At 44.3% G+C, this 15,939-nt stretch overlaps 1 protein-coding gene across 2 annotated transcripts in view; it reads left to right on the plus strand.

Moving 5' to 3' along the window:
- Palld (palladin, cytoskeletal associated protein) overlaps positions 1-15,939 on the plus strand; it is a 380,611-nt gene that overhangs the window by 289,285 nt on the left and 75,387 nt on the right. The window contains exon 1 of one of the 2 annotated variants that reach the window (XM_038326177.2): positions 10,154-10,280. The exons of the other annotated variant lie outside the window; for it this stretch is intronic. The gene's annotated coding sequence lies outside the window, so the exon portion shown is untranslated. Of the gene's footprint in view, positions 1-10,153; positions 10,281-15,939 lie in introns of those variants that run through there. 2 annotated transcript variants of the gene reach the window in all.

Below are 15,939 nucleotides of genomic sequence, written 5' to 3' on the forward strand. Positions count from 1 at the left end.
TGCATACAGAAAAACTGAGAAGACAGACAGTGAAATTTTGAGATCTGTACTCGCCAGAGAAGGAATCTATTGCTACCATGTTCATTAATCAAATAAGGCAGCAAGAATTAAATAACTAATGTTTCTGTACTCTGGGGCTGATGTATGAGTTCTGCCACACCAACAGGAAAAGGATTTGGCCAATCAAATGCTCTGCTTGTCCACAATGGGCAAACAGCAAATGCAGAGACCATAACACTGCACCCATAATTCTGGAATGTGTCATTTAGGATGGAGGTGAAGGCCCAGCTGGCAGCCTCTGCTATGGGTCTGTCAGTCTTGCCCCAGGGTATTAAAGATAAGAAATCATTTGAAGAAATTGCCTTAGCTTCTTATCTAGCCATCCAAGTTAAGCTACCACTTCAAGATTTTTGTTACAACTAAATAATGCTACAGGTGGAAATACAAGTCCAAAGTCTTCTGCCTTCCATCTAGTGAATTGAGTTATGTACTTATTCTCTGTCCCTTCCAACTCACTTTATAACCATGTGACTTAAGGGGCTTTGGTCACTCCACCCCTTTGGTAAAATGTTTTTTAGCATATATATAATATTATATGTGTGATATTAATATGTACATATTTTAAATCTTCACAAAGAAAAATTCAAAAGATGAAATGAATATAAATAATAAAAAGGTTTAGCACTTTTCCCACAGTCTCTGTGGATTTTTCTTGAAGACCATTGCTCTGTCTAATACTGCAACACCCACTTGAAGAGCTGCTATGGAATCTTATCCTAGTCAGAAGAGGTTGGTCTTGAACCTGACCTTAGGCTCATCAAGCTGGAAAAAAAATGTTAGGGGCTACACTATCTCTCCCTCCCATTGAACAGATGACACACGAAAACGAGGGACTTTTCCCCCAAGACACCATTTCCCAGAGGGTCAAGACTTCATTGTCATTATACTTCGATTCTGAGTTTGTAGGTGACAAACCACGTATTAAGCTTGGAAATTATTTTTACCAAATAGTTTGTTTTATTTTGTTCAGTGGTGGAATGCTCTCTTTTTGTCACAGTAAGTTGAAACTGAGAAGGAAATCTTTGGGCTCTTAAAGAGCAAACAGTAGAGCCGTGTTCGGAGGAGGAGATGGTGCTGGGTCGATGCCGGGTTCGGGGAGAGGCGGCTGGTGATGAGTGGGCGACCCAGGAAAGCATCACGAGCTGGAGGCTAATTACACTTACACCTCCCCTTGTTGTGGCATTCGGTCTGATGCTCACTCATTCCTCAGGCTCGAAGTTCTAGCTTCGCAGGGCTTTGGGGATTTCGGCTCAGCCTTTTATGGGTATCCCGATGAATTAACCATTGTGCCTCACCTACGCTCCAGTAACTCACTTTCAGTGGGCAGTTTTATCTTCCCAGATGTGCAGATTGTTCACGGGGGAGTTGTGAGTAATTAACTCATAAAAGAAATGTCCGAATGAATGAACAACTGCAAAGCACCTGTTGTTCACAGCTGATTTTGTCTCCTCGCTTAGATTAGAAAGGGCCTGAGAACAGAAGACCGTGTTTTCTTCTTTGAAAACTGTGTGGCACCTCCTGGTTTAGCTTCTCATAGAGCACAATGGTGAATAGAGAATAGGCGGTATAGCTTGTCTTCACGCCCAGTGAAAGAAAAGCATCAAAGGTCAGACAAACATCAGAAACCTGAGACTGGGGGCTGCACTGTGCTTCACGGACCTTAGGTAACTTCGGTCTTGTGGATCCTTTTTCTATTGAAATATTAGAATTTTATGTTCTAAACTATATTAATATGAAAATGCATATAATCATTAAAATAGTGTGATGGCATTGCTGTTATATTCATTGATACTTTTTACCCTCTGAATTTAAAAATGATTGATCTTCTGAAACAAAGTGTAATATGCTTTCATCACTGTATCTACTATCCTGAATGTATTTGCCTATATTTTCTAAAATGATGGGCATGGCCACTTCATATTACTCCAGCTGACTTCGTTTATTTTCACACCTAATGCAGCAATAATGCTGTGACTTCTTTTCTGTAACTTCTTCCTTTTGTTTTTCCTAATGCTTCTTCCTTTACTATTGACCAGAGATGTCCCTGTCTCAAGTGATGCTACTCGGCCTAGGAAAACCAGTGGGCACCTCTTGACCAGAGATTGCTCACATAATCTTGATAATGGCCCATGTAGCCTTATCAAAAAGTCATTCTTCCAGGATGCTGAAAGTCTGCTTATGTTCTCTAAAATACAGTCAACTCGAAAGGATGATCAGAGTTTTTTCCTTGATGGGTTACAGAGCTTTATGGAGCGTCATACAGAGACACATAAACAAGGGAACAATGACACCAAAGTTATGTCAAGCTTCTACTTGCTCCACCCACAGTGAAGTTGGAACAATAATGTACCCTCCCCCAAGCTAATGAGCGAATTGCAGCAATCCGCTAAAACAGGCAAGGCCAATGAAGTCACCTCTGATGAGGCCTTCCGCGAAAACTGAAGATAATGTGCAGAGAGTCCAGCTTTCAAAGAGTCAGGACCCAGTGAGGTCTTGGTTGAAGGTTGCTGTCATTTCTTTTGTCTCAGGTTGAAAACGTGGCTCTCTGGGTCTCACTTCATCACATCTGTTTAGAAACTGCATTTTTTAAATACGGTCTTGTAACTCATTTTTCTCCATCTCTGGCTTTTTCTCTTTGTCACACACAGACCAATTTGTCCACTAAGATCAATTACATACTAAAAAATAAATGGCCTCTGGGGAATATTCATAGTCCACTACTGTCCTTTTGCATAAAAGAGCACAAACTTAACTTGAATACTCTTGTAATAGAATCCCATAGATAGACTCAGTTTCCTCAAAAATGATTTAACTCTGCTAAGGCTACTGAAAGCAAAATATAATATACCGATGCAAAAATAATGGTCTCTTTGGAACAATGCAAATATTCCTTATGTTTGTGGAAATCTTAGGTAGGATTAGATTTTCTTTTCTTGAAATCTAGTACTTCTTTGTATCAGCAATGGCCTAGTGTACCTCACTTAATGGACTCATAATGGGAAAAGAACAATGTTATTCGTTCTTTATTAGCCATATAAACAATACATCAAATAAGTCCATTCCTTCCATTATGGGTGTATCAAATATTTCCTCTTTTAAGTCTTAGGGTCTATATTCAGTTAATTTTCCATTCTAAAATATATCCATTACATTTACTTTTTAGAAAAAATTGACTAAAATATTGACATTATCACAGAATATTTGTCATAAAAATATGACCCTCATATTTTTAAATTCCTTTTCTACATCAAAGTTTAAGTCTGTATATCTTATTTTGCAAAACACAGACAACAAAATAGTCTCAATATTTCTCTTAGCAGATAAAAAACCTTTATCAGAAACTAATTGCAGCACCAACCACATCATTACGTGTTTCCCTAAAGAAAAAAATAGCATATTTCCAATAATACAGTCCCATTACTTTTTTCCAAAAGATTAGTTTATTGATTAAGAGAATGAACGCCAAGTCTAGACTACAAAGGCATTTAGTTTTCTTAGTGTTGCTCTAATAGTAAAATGCATCAAAGTAGGTGACTTAGAAAGAAGAGATTAATTTTCACAGTTACAAAGATTAGATTATTTGAGGCTAGGGCATCTGATGCAAATAATTTTGCTAGATCCTGACAGGGCACAAAGTAGAAGAACAGAGGAGATTGCGTTCTTCCATTCATGTGTGCATGTATCTGTGTGTAGATGGGCTACAGCATTTTATAAGGCGCCTGTTTGCACTCCTGGGACCTTATGGCCTTATCCTCATGACCTAAGACAGGGGGCTTTGAGTTGAGTTTCCAATATATGTTCTTTTTCCAATACATGTTTTTTTTTTGTGTGTGTGTGTGTGTGTGTGTGTGTGTGTGTGTGTATGTGTAGGAGCAGGGAGGACACACATCCAAACCACCACAGGCTTAAAAGGTTTGCCCAAGCCAGAGAAAAGGAATGGATCCCTTGCTTCCCACAGACACATGCACTGATGTGAGGCCTGTTGGAGTCCCTGTTCTCTCTCACCTCAGGACCCCTCGCACCCATACCAACTCCTTTATGGAAGAATTTTATGGTCTGTTTCTGGAAGAAGCAATGGAACGGTCTGGGTGTTCTCTAAGTGCCCAAAGGAATTTCTGTGATGTAAGATTCCATGTGATGGTATCGTAGGAGGTAATTGCAGCAAGAGAAACAACCGAGCAAGCTGGACGGCACCTAGCGTGTAACCAGGTACTGCCACCAGAAGAACATAGCGTGTTATGGGAACCTCATTATTCACATTGGTCTTTCATCAGCCACAGATAGAGTTTTAATTGTGTAGGATCACGTTCAAATAGCAAGTCACCTGCTTTAGCATTTACTAAGGAGAGTCATATAAAAAGGCAAATTCCAGCTTTTTAACCATACCTCTTCAGTAATGCCCGTAGAATCTGTGGGTGATCCCATTGGAACCAGCATAACACCTTTGCTTTCGAAGTGGGTTCTCAGTTATGAGTCAGACCCTTCAGTGGCCCAAGCAGGACACAATTAAGAGCTGTTGCAACTATTTCAGGTCAAGTAGATAGTGTGGCTTACGATTAAACTTTATCATGATATATTTTGATTTACTAATAGAGATGGTACTATCCTAGGATGGTTAATGAACTGTCTATGATTATGGACTTTTCGTTTGAATGTTATAGTACCTGGAATCTGGACTCTAGAAGTCATGCTATATGGATAGGCGAATACTTACAAAGAGATTGGCATTGTGCTGTTTGAAGTTGTACTGGCTGGTTTTGTGTGTCAAAAACTTGACACAAGCCAGAGTCATCAGAGGAAGGAGTCTCAATGGAGGAAATGCCTCTTTGAGATCCAGCTGTAAGGCATTTTCTCATTTAGTGATCAATGGGAGCACAGCCCATGATGGGTGGTGCCAACCTTATGCTATTGGTCCTGGGTTCTATAAGAAGGTGGGCTGGTCAAGCCGTGGGAAGCAAGTCAGTAAGCAGCATCCTCCATTGCCTCTGAATCAGTTCCTGCCTACTGGATCCTGCCCTGTTTAATTGAGTTCCTGTGCTGACTTCCTTCAGTGATGGACAGCAACGCTGAAGTGTAAGCCAAATAAACCCTTTCCTCCCCAACGTGCTTTTTGGTCATGGTGCCTTCCCTTGTCCAGCTCCACTCTTCCCCCTCCACAGTCCCGTCCCGACTGGTCTCCTCAGTTCTCTGGGGTCACGGTGGAGGCTCAGGTTTGTGTTATAGTCAGGAACTCCATCTCCTCTTGGTGTGTCTTCGTGGTCTTCCTTTATGCTCCAACCGCAGACCTTCTGCTGCTGCCGTCCCTCTGCTATGGTGCTCTGAGCCAGCTGGGACGTAGGCCCATCCACGCAAACAGCTTGTCAACCATGCAAACAGCTCACTTCCCTTTCTTAGCTTGTTCTCGCTTTGCTAAAAGTAAAAACCTTGTACAAAGTGAAGAGCCAGAAAGATGGCTTGGCTCACAGACTAGGTTGATTTGTTTTATGCTGAAGTATGAATTATCGTGGAGATTTTTCCGATCACTACCCCCCAACAGTCTGACGTAGTGATTCACTATGCATAGGGCTCAGTCTCTTCAGAAGAGTCACAGGTTTTTAGATTTTTGTTTGTCTGCTTTACTTTTTTTTTTTGCAATAAGTAGTAGCTGTTAATATGTAAATGAGTGTGATTCACATACAATACTATATTTAATTGCAGAGTTCAAAGTCCCACTTGGCCAAAGATATTTAAGTGTTATTTTTAATGAACTGAAAGGATAGATAGCTAAATTTTTATATTAATTCATCATTAGTAATATTAATTGGTGTATGCGCCCCAGTGCACATGAGTCACCATATATGGAGGTCAAAGAACAACACTCGTGAGTTGACTCTTTCCTTTCACTGTGGGTCCTGGGGGGCTGAACTCGGGTTGTCAAGCTTGTATGGCCAGTGTTTTCACCCGCTGAGTCATCGCACCAGCCCCAAAGCAGATCTTAAGCAGTCTATACTCAGAAATAGTTCCTAAAAACAACATGAGTTGGAACCAACAACAGCTAAAAAGCTGTATTCAACCCACAATTTTTTTAGCTTTTTCTGGATTGTTGCCTTTGCTTGCTAGGCCTGAGAGAGGCAGTAGCTACAGATAAGAGCAGCCATCCAGTCAAGATGTGGGCGCTAAATGATACCAAAGCCCCAGAAGTGAATGGAAAGCAATCATTAGGCTGAATCAGTAGCCGGATGTCTGTTTTCCCATCATCCACCATGCTGCAGTGTGGTCATCTAGAAGCCAAAAGCCCAAGACAATCTCAAACTTTGCTTATTTTCTTTAAAATTGTATTTTTAGCCAGAAAAAAATATAAAACATGTCTTGTAAAAACACAGGTAATGACCCTGAGTCTTAAGCTGGAAAAGCTTGATTAGGCCATGTAGACCCGTGTTCCTGGTTTCTTTGGTAGATGATGATCATGAGACATTTTCTCGATATGCTGGCAGTACCCGCTTCCATAGATGATTACTGAGTGAATTTGGAGGCAGACAATTATAGTACTTGCCTGCAGAGTTAGCGTGTGTATGAGATGGGAAGGGAGCAAGGGCTAGAGGGTTGGCTTATGAGTCATGAGTATATACTGCTCAGGCAGAGGTTCAGAGTTTGTTCGTGGTACCACATCTGGAAGCCCACAACAGCCTAGAACTCCAGCTCCAGACAGTCTAATTCCTGATTCCTTCCTCTGGCTTTGATGGGTACCTGCACATGCCCCCTCCCCTCACAACACACACACACCCAGGCAAACAATGAAACTTCACAGAAGGGAGAGAAAGAGTCGTTTGCCATCAGGACCAAGAGTGTCTTACTAAGTGGATGCCGTTTGTTGTCAACTCCTCTACTCTTTAGCCGCCTGGTTTTACTGTTATGGTTTGAGGATATCATGAAAAGGAGAAGGAAGAGTGAGTCAAGGATTCCCTTCACCTATCCCCCTCCTCCTCCAACAACTGGAAATTAGGCAGAAAGCCACATCTCAAATCAAATCTGAACACGAGTCCTAGGTCTGTGAGCCGAAACAGGCTGAGTAGGGAGCCAAACCACCCATCCTCAGGCAGATGTGTCTCCAAACTTCTCAAGTGAGGCCAGAGGGAATCTCACAAGGCTGCTCTGGGCAGAGAAGTTCGTGGTCTGTTTCAGAGAGAGGTTTGTGGAGCTTGATCTCCACAGGACAGGAAAGGAATGGGACTTCTTTTCAAACCTGGTGGAAATTCTCACTGGGATATCTGTTGATGGCAGTTTCAGTGTGTCTGGGACGTGGCCGAGGTGATGGTTGATACGTATCCACACTCCCAGAGTTCTACCCAACAGTTTTGATCAAACTCTTCATCGCTTTGCATCACTACCTTAAATCATGCTGGAGTTCAGAACTCAAAGCTGAAAATGGTCCAGAGAGACGGTCAAGGCCCTTGTCACCAAACCTGAGTACAGTCTTGGCAGTCTGTCTGTCCTGCCCTTGTCATCAGGCCAGAAGAACACAGAGGTGGGTTACTGACACTTACATGTCTGTTCCTTCTGCTTTTATACTAAAAAAAAATCACAATACCGAAGGACTGGAGTTTAAACAGCTATCTGGTGAATCTAGTACTTACAGAAATATGAAAGAATCCAAGTTCTATAGTTTATGGCCATAAGGCTCAGCTCATTTGAAAGCCCTTTCCCCGCCGATACAGTGCAGCCAGAGAAGACCCTTCGATCTCCATGCAGAGTCACCACTGCTGCTCCTGACAGCCATTTGACAGGACAATTGGGAGACTGCAATTCTAAAGGAAAGGCCAAGTAACAGGGTGAAATGCTGCATTTCCACTCTTTGGAGCGTTTTCCTCAGGATAGTAGGGACGCTGACCTATCACCTTCTTTGTGATGAAAAATAATAAGCCCTGTATCGTGCTGGAAATGATGACAGCAACATATTGTTAGCTTTTAAAAGATAGGTACAGGATCACATGTAAATGATGATCTAATCTGTGTTTTAAATATATGCTTAAATACACATGCAAAAGTTTGGAAAAGCATACTCTGGGGGTTAACACTGTTTATCTCTGAGGGCAAATGGCAGAGCGGCATTCATTGTTGATTTATTGTTTGAATATTTTACAGGCATCATTTTTTCATTTAAAAATCAATAAAAAAAGATATTTGGGAGGGGAGAGATAAGTGAGGGGAAGCATCTGCCTTAAGACTGTGAAACCCAGCCGGGCGGTGGTGGCGCACGCCTTTAATCCCAGCACTCGGGAGGCAGAGGCAGGCGGATCTCTGTGAGTTCGAGACCAGCCTGGTCTACAAGAGCTAGTTCCAGGACAGGCTCCAAAGCCACAGAGAAACCCTGTCTCGAAAAACCAAAAAAAAAAAAAAAAGACTGTGAAACCCAGGGCTGTCAATGGCTCCGTGGGTAAGCACTCTGGCTTTGCCAGGAGACCCAGGTTCCATTCCCAGAATCGAGGCAGGGCGACAACGCCAGCCCCAGGGAATCTGACCCCTTCGTCTAGCCTCTGTGGGGTACCCACATAACACACGCACAGTAAAGTCTTTAAAAAATAGACCGGAAGTCTAAAAGCCTATTGCATTCACACTATTAAAGGTGCAGGTAAAATTACCGGACCATTTAAACTAGTGGTCTAATTGATACTCGCTAATATTTCTTTGTTGGCTATTTTAGAGAAACCGCCAGGGCCCGAGCCAGCCTCTTAGTTGGACTCCGGCAACCAAGGATCTGATGCCCTGGCAGTGACCCTTACATTCAGTACTTCCTAAGGGTTTTCTCATTCAGTCAGTCATTTTACTGAGACCTTATTGTGTGTAAAAGATTTGGTTCCAAGGCTCAAGAAAACACACATTCATTCTGGCAGGAAAAACGGGGCAGAAATAACTCTGATAGGAGGACTGGCCAGATATTAGAGAGTAATACAGAAATAACTGTGATGGACTGACTGCTGGCCAGATATTTGAGGGCCATACACAGAGCCAAGCTTGTTCTTAGTTAAGGTGCTAAAAGGGAAATTTGGTAATCTGGATTTATGGATAAACCCATAATCTGTCACAGCTTTAGTAGAAGCAATTAACTCTGAGCCAGCAAGATGGGGCAGTGGGTAAAGGCACTACCCATCAGGCCTGAGTACCTGACTTGGATCCTCTGAAGCCGTGTGGTGGAAGGAGAGAACAGATTTCCACAAGTTTCCCTGTGACCCCTTACACACACACAGACACATACACACACTGTAAATAAATAAATGAAAATAATTAAAGAATCAGTGTGTCTTATTTCTTCCTTTTTAAAACATTTCACGGCAGAAATCCCCGCACAGAAGTTTAAAACAAGTGACTATGGTCCTCCAGTAGTTTATGACAGAAGGCAGAGATGCAGGGAGTGGGGGTAGGAGGCTGGCCAGAGAGAGCCAATTATTTACAAGACCGCGTTAAAAGGGAGTCTGAGAAACGTTTACCCAGAAGGCTCTCGGATTCAGCGACTCCTCGGTACATGGAACCCAGTGAGCTTCTTAATGGAATCCGCAGTACTCCCTTTTCTTCTTTAGAAAAGAACTGTCCTGCGTGCCTTTTTATTTAAATACTGCACATTTTGAGCCTGCCAGTCTGCCCCAGGGTTGGCCTCTTTCTAACCCCGCCTCCAACCCCAGTGGGATCCATTTGTGAGCTTCTATCCTTAGTTTTCATTCCCTTCTCTGAGCGTGCCCTGGAATGGGATTTCCAGGGCTTCTCCTTTTCATCAGCAAAGGAAAAAGCAGACTTCAAAACTGTGAGACAAAAATGTCCACGACGTGCAGGCAACACTTCTGTTGACTCAGGTTAAATTCTTCGCCGTTATCAGTTCTTCGAGTTAGAGTCACAGAAGCCCAACGTATGACCTGGCTTCTGCTAAGAAGGGACTTGTGTGGAGAAAGAGGCAAAAGGCGGGACAAGGATGAAAGGGGGCGGGTACCCTAACCTGAGGGCTGCTTCCCAGGACCTCAGCCACGCCTCCCTGCCTTGCTCCAGCTGGCCGAGCCGGGCGGTCGCGACCGGACTCTTATTTTGAAGGGCGGCGGGCAGAAGCCCTGGGAGGCTCACTGAGTCACTGAGCGGCGTGGCGCTATAAAGCGGGGGTACCTGCCCGGCGCAGCCGGAGGAGCCCTTGGCGCCCACCTTCTTGTTTCGCTGGGACCTGAGATTGGCGAGTGCCAGACAGAGCAGGGAGACTCAAGGTAGGCGTGTGAGTCCCAGCCCCGTGGCTGCTGGAAAAAGTTTGAATTAAAGAGCTGACAGTGAGTGGCTGCGGGACAATCCTTGAGCGAGCTGGGGCGGGCTGGGCACACTGAGCAGGGGTCGTTCCTCCCCAGATCTCCTCCTTCCTGTTCGCCAAGTCTGAGCCCTGACCCTGGAGCTGAGCTCTAGACGGGACTTTTCCATCCTTTCCACGGGGTCGGAACTGGAGAAGTTTCTTTGGCACCCCGGAGGATCCCCTCCTTCCCCCGCCACCCGCTTCTCCAGCTTCCCTTACACCATCCCCCCTCTTAATCGAGGCACCGCTTGGAGCGGGCAGAGCTAGCGGGGCTGCCAGAGATTTGGGGGTGGGAGCTAGGAGGGGGCGATGACCTCATCCTCTGGCTGTCGGTTTGGTCTTGGAGGAGGGGTCCACCCTTCCCAAGCCCCTCCTCTCCTCTGGGTCTCTCTCTCTCTCTCTCTCTCTCTCTCTCTCTCTCTCTCTCTCTCTCTCTCTCTCTCTCTCTCTCTCTCTCTCTCCTCTTCTCTCTTCTCTCTCTCCCTCCCCCTCACTGTTTCTATGTGTGTCTGTCTGTCTCTCTCTGTGTTTCTTGTATGTTTGTCTGTCTGTCTCTGTCTCTTTGTGTGTGTGTATGTGTGTTTCTTTTTCTCTGTGTGTCTGTCTGTCTCTGTGTCTGTTTCTGTCTCTGTCTTTATCTGTGTCTGTCTCTGTCTCTCCCTGTCTCTGTCTCTCTCTGTCTCTGTGTGTGCGTGTGTCCTGTCTCTCTCTCTCTCTCCCTCTGTGTGTGTGTGGGGGGGGGTGTGTGACTCTGTCTTTCTGTCTCTCTCCACTCCCTCTTCTCTCTCATCTACGTGCACACGCGCACTATTGGTCACATTTCCACCAAGTCGATGCGGAACCTAGAGGACTTGTGCCGCTGTGAGGTGGGTGTCAGGCAGCTAGTAGTTGTGACTTTCAGACTGGCTAATGAGTGGCCAGCAGCTCCGCCTACGCGGTCCCCCTGGCAGTGCTTTGTTAGCTGGTTAGCTTCGCCAGACCTGTGAACCGCCAGATTCTCTCCTCTGGCGGTGATGTGTGCAGAAACCTGGCGCTCCAGATCTTGAGAAAGAGGGCCGCCAGAGCGGCTGGGGGTTGGCTTCCCCGCCCTTTGCCCCATTTAACACTTCTGTGACTCTGTCTGGCCTGCTGAGTTGTCCAGACCCCAGAAGGTGATCTGGTCACACTGAGTCCAGGTCCTAATCCTTTAGGACTTTTTCTCTATCCCTGGGAACTGACTAAAAGAGTTTGGGTCTCTGGACAAGATTCACATTTCTGCGTGCTCAGCTGGGTCTTGTACTAGTAGCAGGCCTGGACAAGCCAAGCCCACTGACTGTTTTTAGGAGAAACTCGGGGTGAATACATACTCCTCAGACCTCGGGGTCCGTTAGAGCTGGAGCGCACCTCCTGCCCCCAAAGTTTGGTATGTGGCTACAGATTAGCTAGAGGAAGGCAGAAAGAGCAGACCCCAGCATCGGAAGCAGGATTACTAAAACAGAGTGAGGCTTTCCTGAGGAAGTGTCCTCTTCAGATTAGGGACAGGTCTCACCAGATGAGTCTACCGTCTAGATTTGCGTGACTAAGGCTTCTCCCGAAAGACCATCTCCAAAGATAAGCACACAGAGTGTCCAGCTGCTGGATTCTTTCTGTGGGGAACCAGCAGACAGTATGTCTTCCTCCTGACCTCTTCGTCTCCTACCAAAATTTGTATTTTAATTTTGTCCCTCGAGATTTGGCGGGGGGGGGGGGGGGGGCTTCAGTTTAGTGACAGAAGTTGGAAAATATTTTTTCATAAGCTGTTGGTGTTGGTTGATACAGGAGAAGGTGAAACACATGTGTTCCTGAGCTGCTGGAAGGTAATTTAGAGAGGCCATTAAGTGACTAGCCTCGGGCAAATAAACCTACAAGAAGACACAAGAGCTAGAGAACAGGTTTTTTTTTCAACTAACTCCTGTGCCTTACTCTTTTTGTACTGACCCACTGTGTACCTATAGATACCTATATAAGTAGAATATAATCTGCGTTGTTGTCTTTAGTACAAGCAGAGTGGGTTAGTCATCTAGTAACAAAACATGCTGACATCCTAACCATCTCTGTGGTTTTGTGAAAGCCTGAGATGCTGAGGGAAGAGCCTGGGTAGGTGATTGGAATACTGTAGCTTTGTTTTCTGTGATTGTTTAAAGCCATGGGATTCTGATAGCTGGCGTGGGACATTAGCTCACCTGCTTTGCATGATGTAATAGCTACTTGCTCCATCTGTCCCAAGCAAGGACAATGACTGAGACAATGGATAGATGTCCTACTTAAAGAAACACTGGGATTGCTACAGAATGCCTTAGGGGTGCTACATACAGTTGCCAGTTGATCTTTAAAACTTAGAACATGGTACAGTAAAAACAATGGTGCTTTAGTCTACTGCATTGGGTGTTTCAGTGTTCACTGTGCTGGCTTCTCACGTCTAAGCCTGGTGTTTTAAAACCTTTGTTCCTTGGTTCCTTGCTTTTCAGGGTTGTAGCTTTTCCCTTTCCCCTCAATACAGGTTCTTCCCCACATTACAACAAACCTTTGGCTATGTACATGAAGAATTTCCTGGAAATTATTGGAGTTCATTCCACTCAAAGAACCAAAGTTATTAGGAATTTCACCAAGCAATTATTGATTATCTAAAGAATTAATCATTGCTCTGTCTTCAAGTTTTTTCACTGTCATTACAAACTGTAAAGCTCTGTATAACATTGTCACCTCTTTGGGGTATATACTCATATCAGAAATTTTGTATCAAAATTTACTGGACTGTTTCCAATGTTTGTCTCAAAAGGTCATGTAGGTATTGGATGACCAAAGTTCACTGTACTTCACAAATTATGTGACATTTAGTATCTTACCAAGTACTCCTCCTCCTGCTGCACCACCTCCTCCTCCTCTCCCTCCTTCTTCTAATAAATGGTGAAGAAAGCCACCAGAAACACACTTTCAAGAAATGCTAGTTAAAAGAGCATTAAATGTCCTATTGAAAGTGCACTCCTATAAGTCCATTCTCTTTTGCAACTTCTAGGGATTTATCCCAGGGAAGCTCTGCGTAGGTGTGTCAGAGGCTAAAGAACTAGAGGTAGTTTCATCCAAAGAGAATGAGTGGATAGGAAGCAATGGGCCTTTATTGCCGAGAAGGCATGGGGATAGACTGAGTGATGGAGGCCAGACGTGTCAGGGAGGAAGAAGCACACTGGGGGAGTTGTCTGCCTACCGTGTGGACTCTTCAGGAAAGATTTTTTTCCTTGAACTGACTTGTTGGTTACACGTTTTAGGGTTAACTGTGATTGGTCACGTGAGCCATTTCAGGCAGGTGAACGGCTCAGCGCTTGTAGGTTTTGGATCCTGACCACGAGGAAGCAAACTGAAAATGCAGAAATGCAGACTGGTTAGCTAATGTCAGGTTGAGGCTCCCCACTCTGTGCATGTCAGCTCAGCAGCTTAGGCATCATCACCACACTACCATGGCAGGTGAAACTGGTGGTTCTCACACTGTCGCCAGGACCATTGGAAGGCTCGCTGGCTCACTGGATAGAAATGATTTCCTCCTGAAGGAAAGGCTGCCATTGGCAGACAAGGTGCATCAGCCAGAAGAAATGAGGAGTGACCATTTTCCTGGCTTCTGTTGGTAGAAACTTTGCCATTTTTTTCTTTAAAAAAAAAGAAGTGTTAAAAATAGACTCTCATAAGAAGACACACAAAGCCAAGCGAAGGAATAAATGTTGAAGTTTCCCCAGGAAGAGAGAGAAAAAGCTAATCTTTGGTTTTTTTGTGTTTTGTTTTTATAAAAAAAAAAAAAAAAGCTCATTGGTTGGGGAGGTGGCTTAGTTGGCAAAAATGCTTGCTCTGCAAGCAAGAGGACCTGAGTTCCATCCTCAGAACCCACATTGGTAACCTCAGAGCTGAGGATGCAGAGACCAGCAGGCATCATAATGATGGCAAATTCAAGTGAGAGACCCTGCCACCAAAAGGAAAGAAAAGAAAACAAAAGAAAGAAAAGAGAAAGATGGATGGATGGATGGATGGATGGAGGATGGATGGATGGATGGATGGATGGATGGATGGATGGGTGGGTGGGTGCTACCTGAAGAGCAACACCTGAGACCTGAGTTGTCCACTATCATTCTTCACATAGATAGGCAAGCATAGACCTGGATACAAATGTTTTCTCATATGTAAACCCATGATAAAAGTATGTGCCCGTCTCTCTCTCTCTCTCTCTCTCTCTCTCTCTCTCTCTCTCTCTCTCTCTCTCTCCCTCTCTCTCTCTCACACACACACACACACACACACACACACAATGAAGAACTGTCAGGCCTCAAAATTGCTGAGAATGTATAATTTTTTAAACTATGTTTCATACAGCAGTTAGGCTCACAGTTCAGCAAGGCTGCTGAAGTAGTCTGCATCATTAATAGACTCATAGGACCAGGTCACTGTGTGTAACACAGGTGCTGGAGGAAAATGCACTCAGACTCAACCTGAACACTTGGGAGCTTTTAGTCCCAGCAACAATGGCACAAGGGATCCTCCTTTTGTTTTTCCCTTTAAACCCTGGAGGAAATGTAGAGAGATGGATTTTCTTTCATCCTCCCTTTTGCTAAGAGAGACTCCACCCTGGATCCACAGAGCTGTGGGGAAGGGGATTCTGCCAGAAGATGGCTTTGTAGCCAGAGAGGGAAGAAGAACAGAAGAGGGTGCCCGTTAGGGAAAGGAGGAGACTGCTAATCGCCCATCACCTATGGGACCGGCTGGGATGGTGTAGCCACGTGTGCTGCCTGATGACTGGCATCGTTTCCTTACTAAGCCACGAGAGGCTTGCAGGAGAACACAGACCTAGGCGCTAACATGGGTTAGTTGTGTTTGACAGTTTTAAGCCACGACTAGGTTTTAAATTAGATCTGAACTAATAGTAGAAGGAAAGGAAATGCATGGGGGCTTTTTCTACTCCTCTTTTTCCTCTTTTTCCTCTTCTTCCTCCTCTTCTTCCTCCTCCTTGTTCCTTCTCTGACGCCTTCTCCTTCTTATCAACCTGCCATATGCCTAAACTAGTGCCAATTTGGATTGCAGATTGTAAAAACAAATATATATATACATACATATAGTTGTATATTTGCATATATATACATATATATACAAATATATGTGCATATATATACAAATATATATATTTCTAACTAAGCATAAAATATGGGTTACTTATTGGACACTTTGTACCAGGAACTGTGCTGAAATAGTTACTTGTTTATGTCATTTAGTCGCCATCGTAATCCCATGTGTTCTGTACTTTGAGTGCTCCCACCTCAGAAATGATGAGGAGGGAGATCTGGAGCAGTTTAATCATTTTCCCCAGAGTCACACAAATCAGAAAGGGCAGCACCGGGCCTTCGTAAATCAACAAAATATTGTTGTGTAAGTTCTGTGTCCCAGGCACTGTGAGAATAAAGCAATGTTCCAACTGGAAAATATGCAAAACTCCCTGTCCTTCTGGGGCTTAAATTCCAGGGGTAAGTGACAAACTATAAACACCTTACAGCTTCAGATGCTGCGAGAAGCAGAGCTGTGGGGGAGGC

Source organism: Arvicola amphibius, chromosome 4 (genome assembly GCF_903992535.2).
Source record: "Arvicola amphibius chromosome 4, mArvAmp1.2, whole genome shotgun sequence".
Lineage (NCBI taxonomy): Eukaryota > Metazoa > Chordata > Mammalia > Rodentia > Cricetidae > Arvicola > Arvicola amphibius.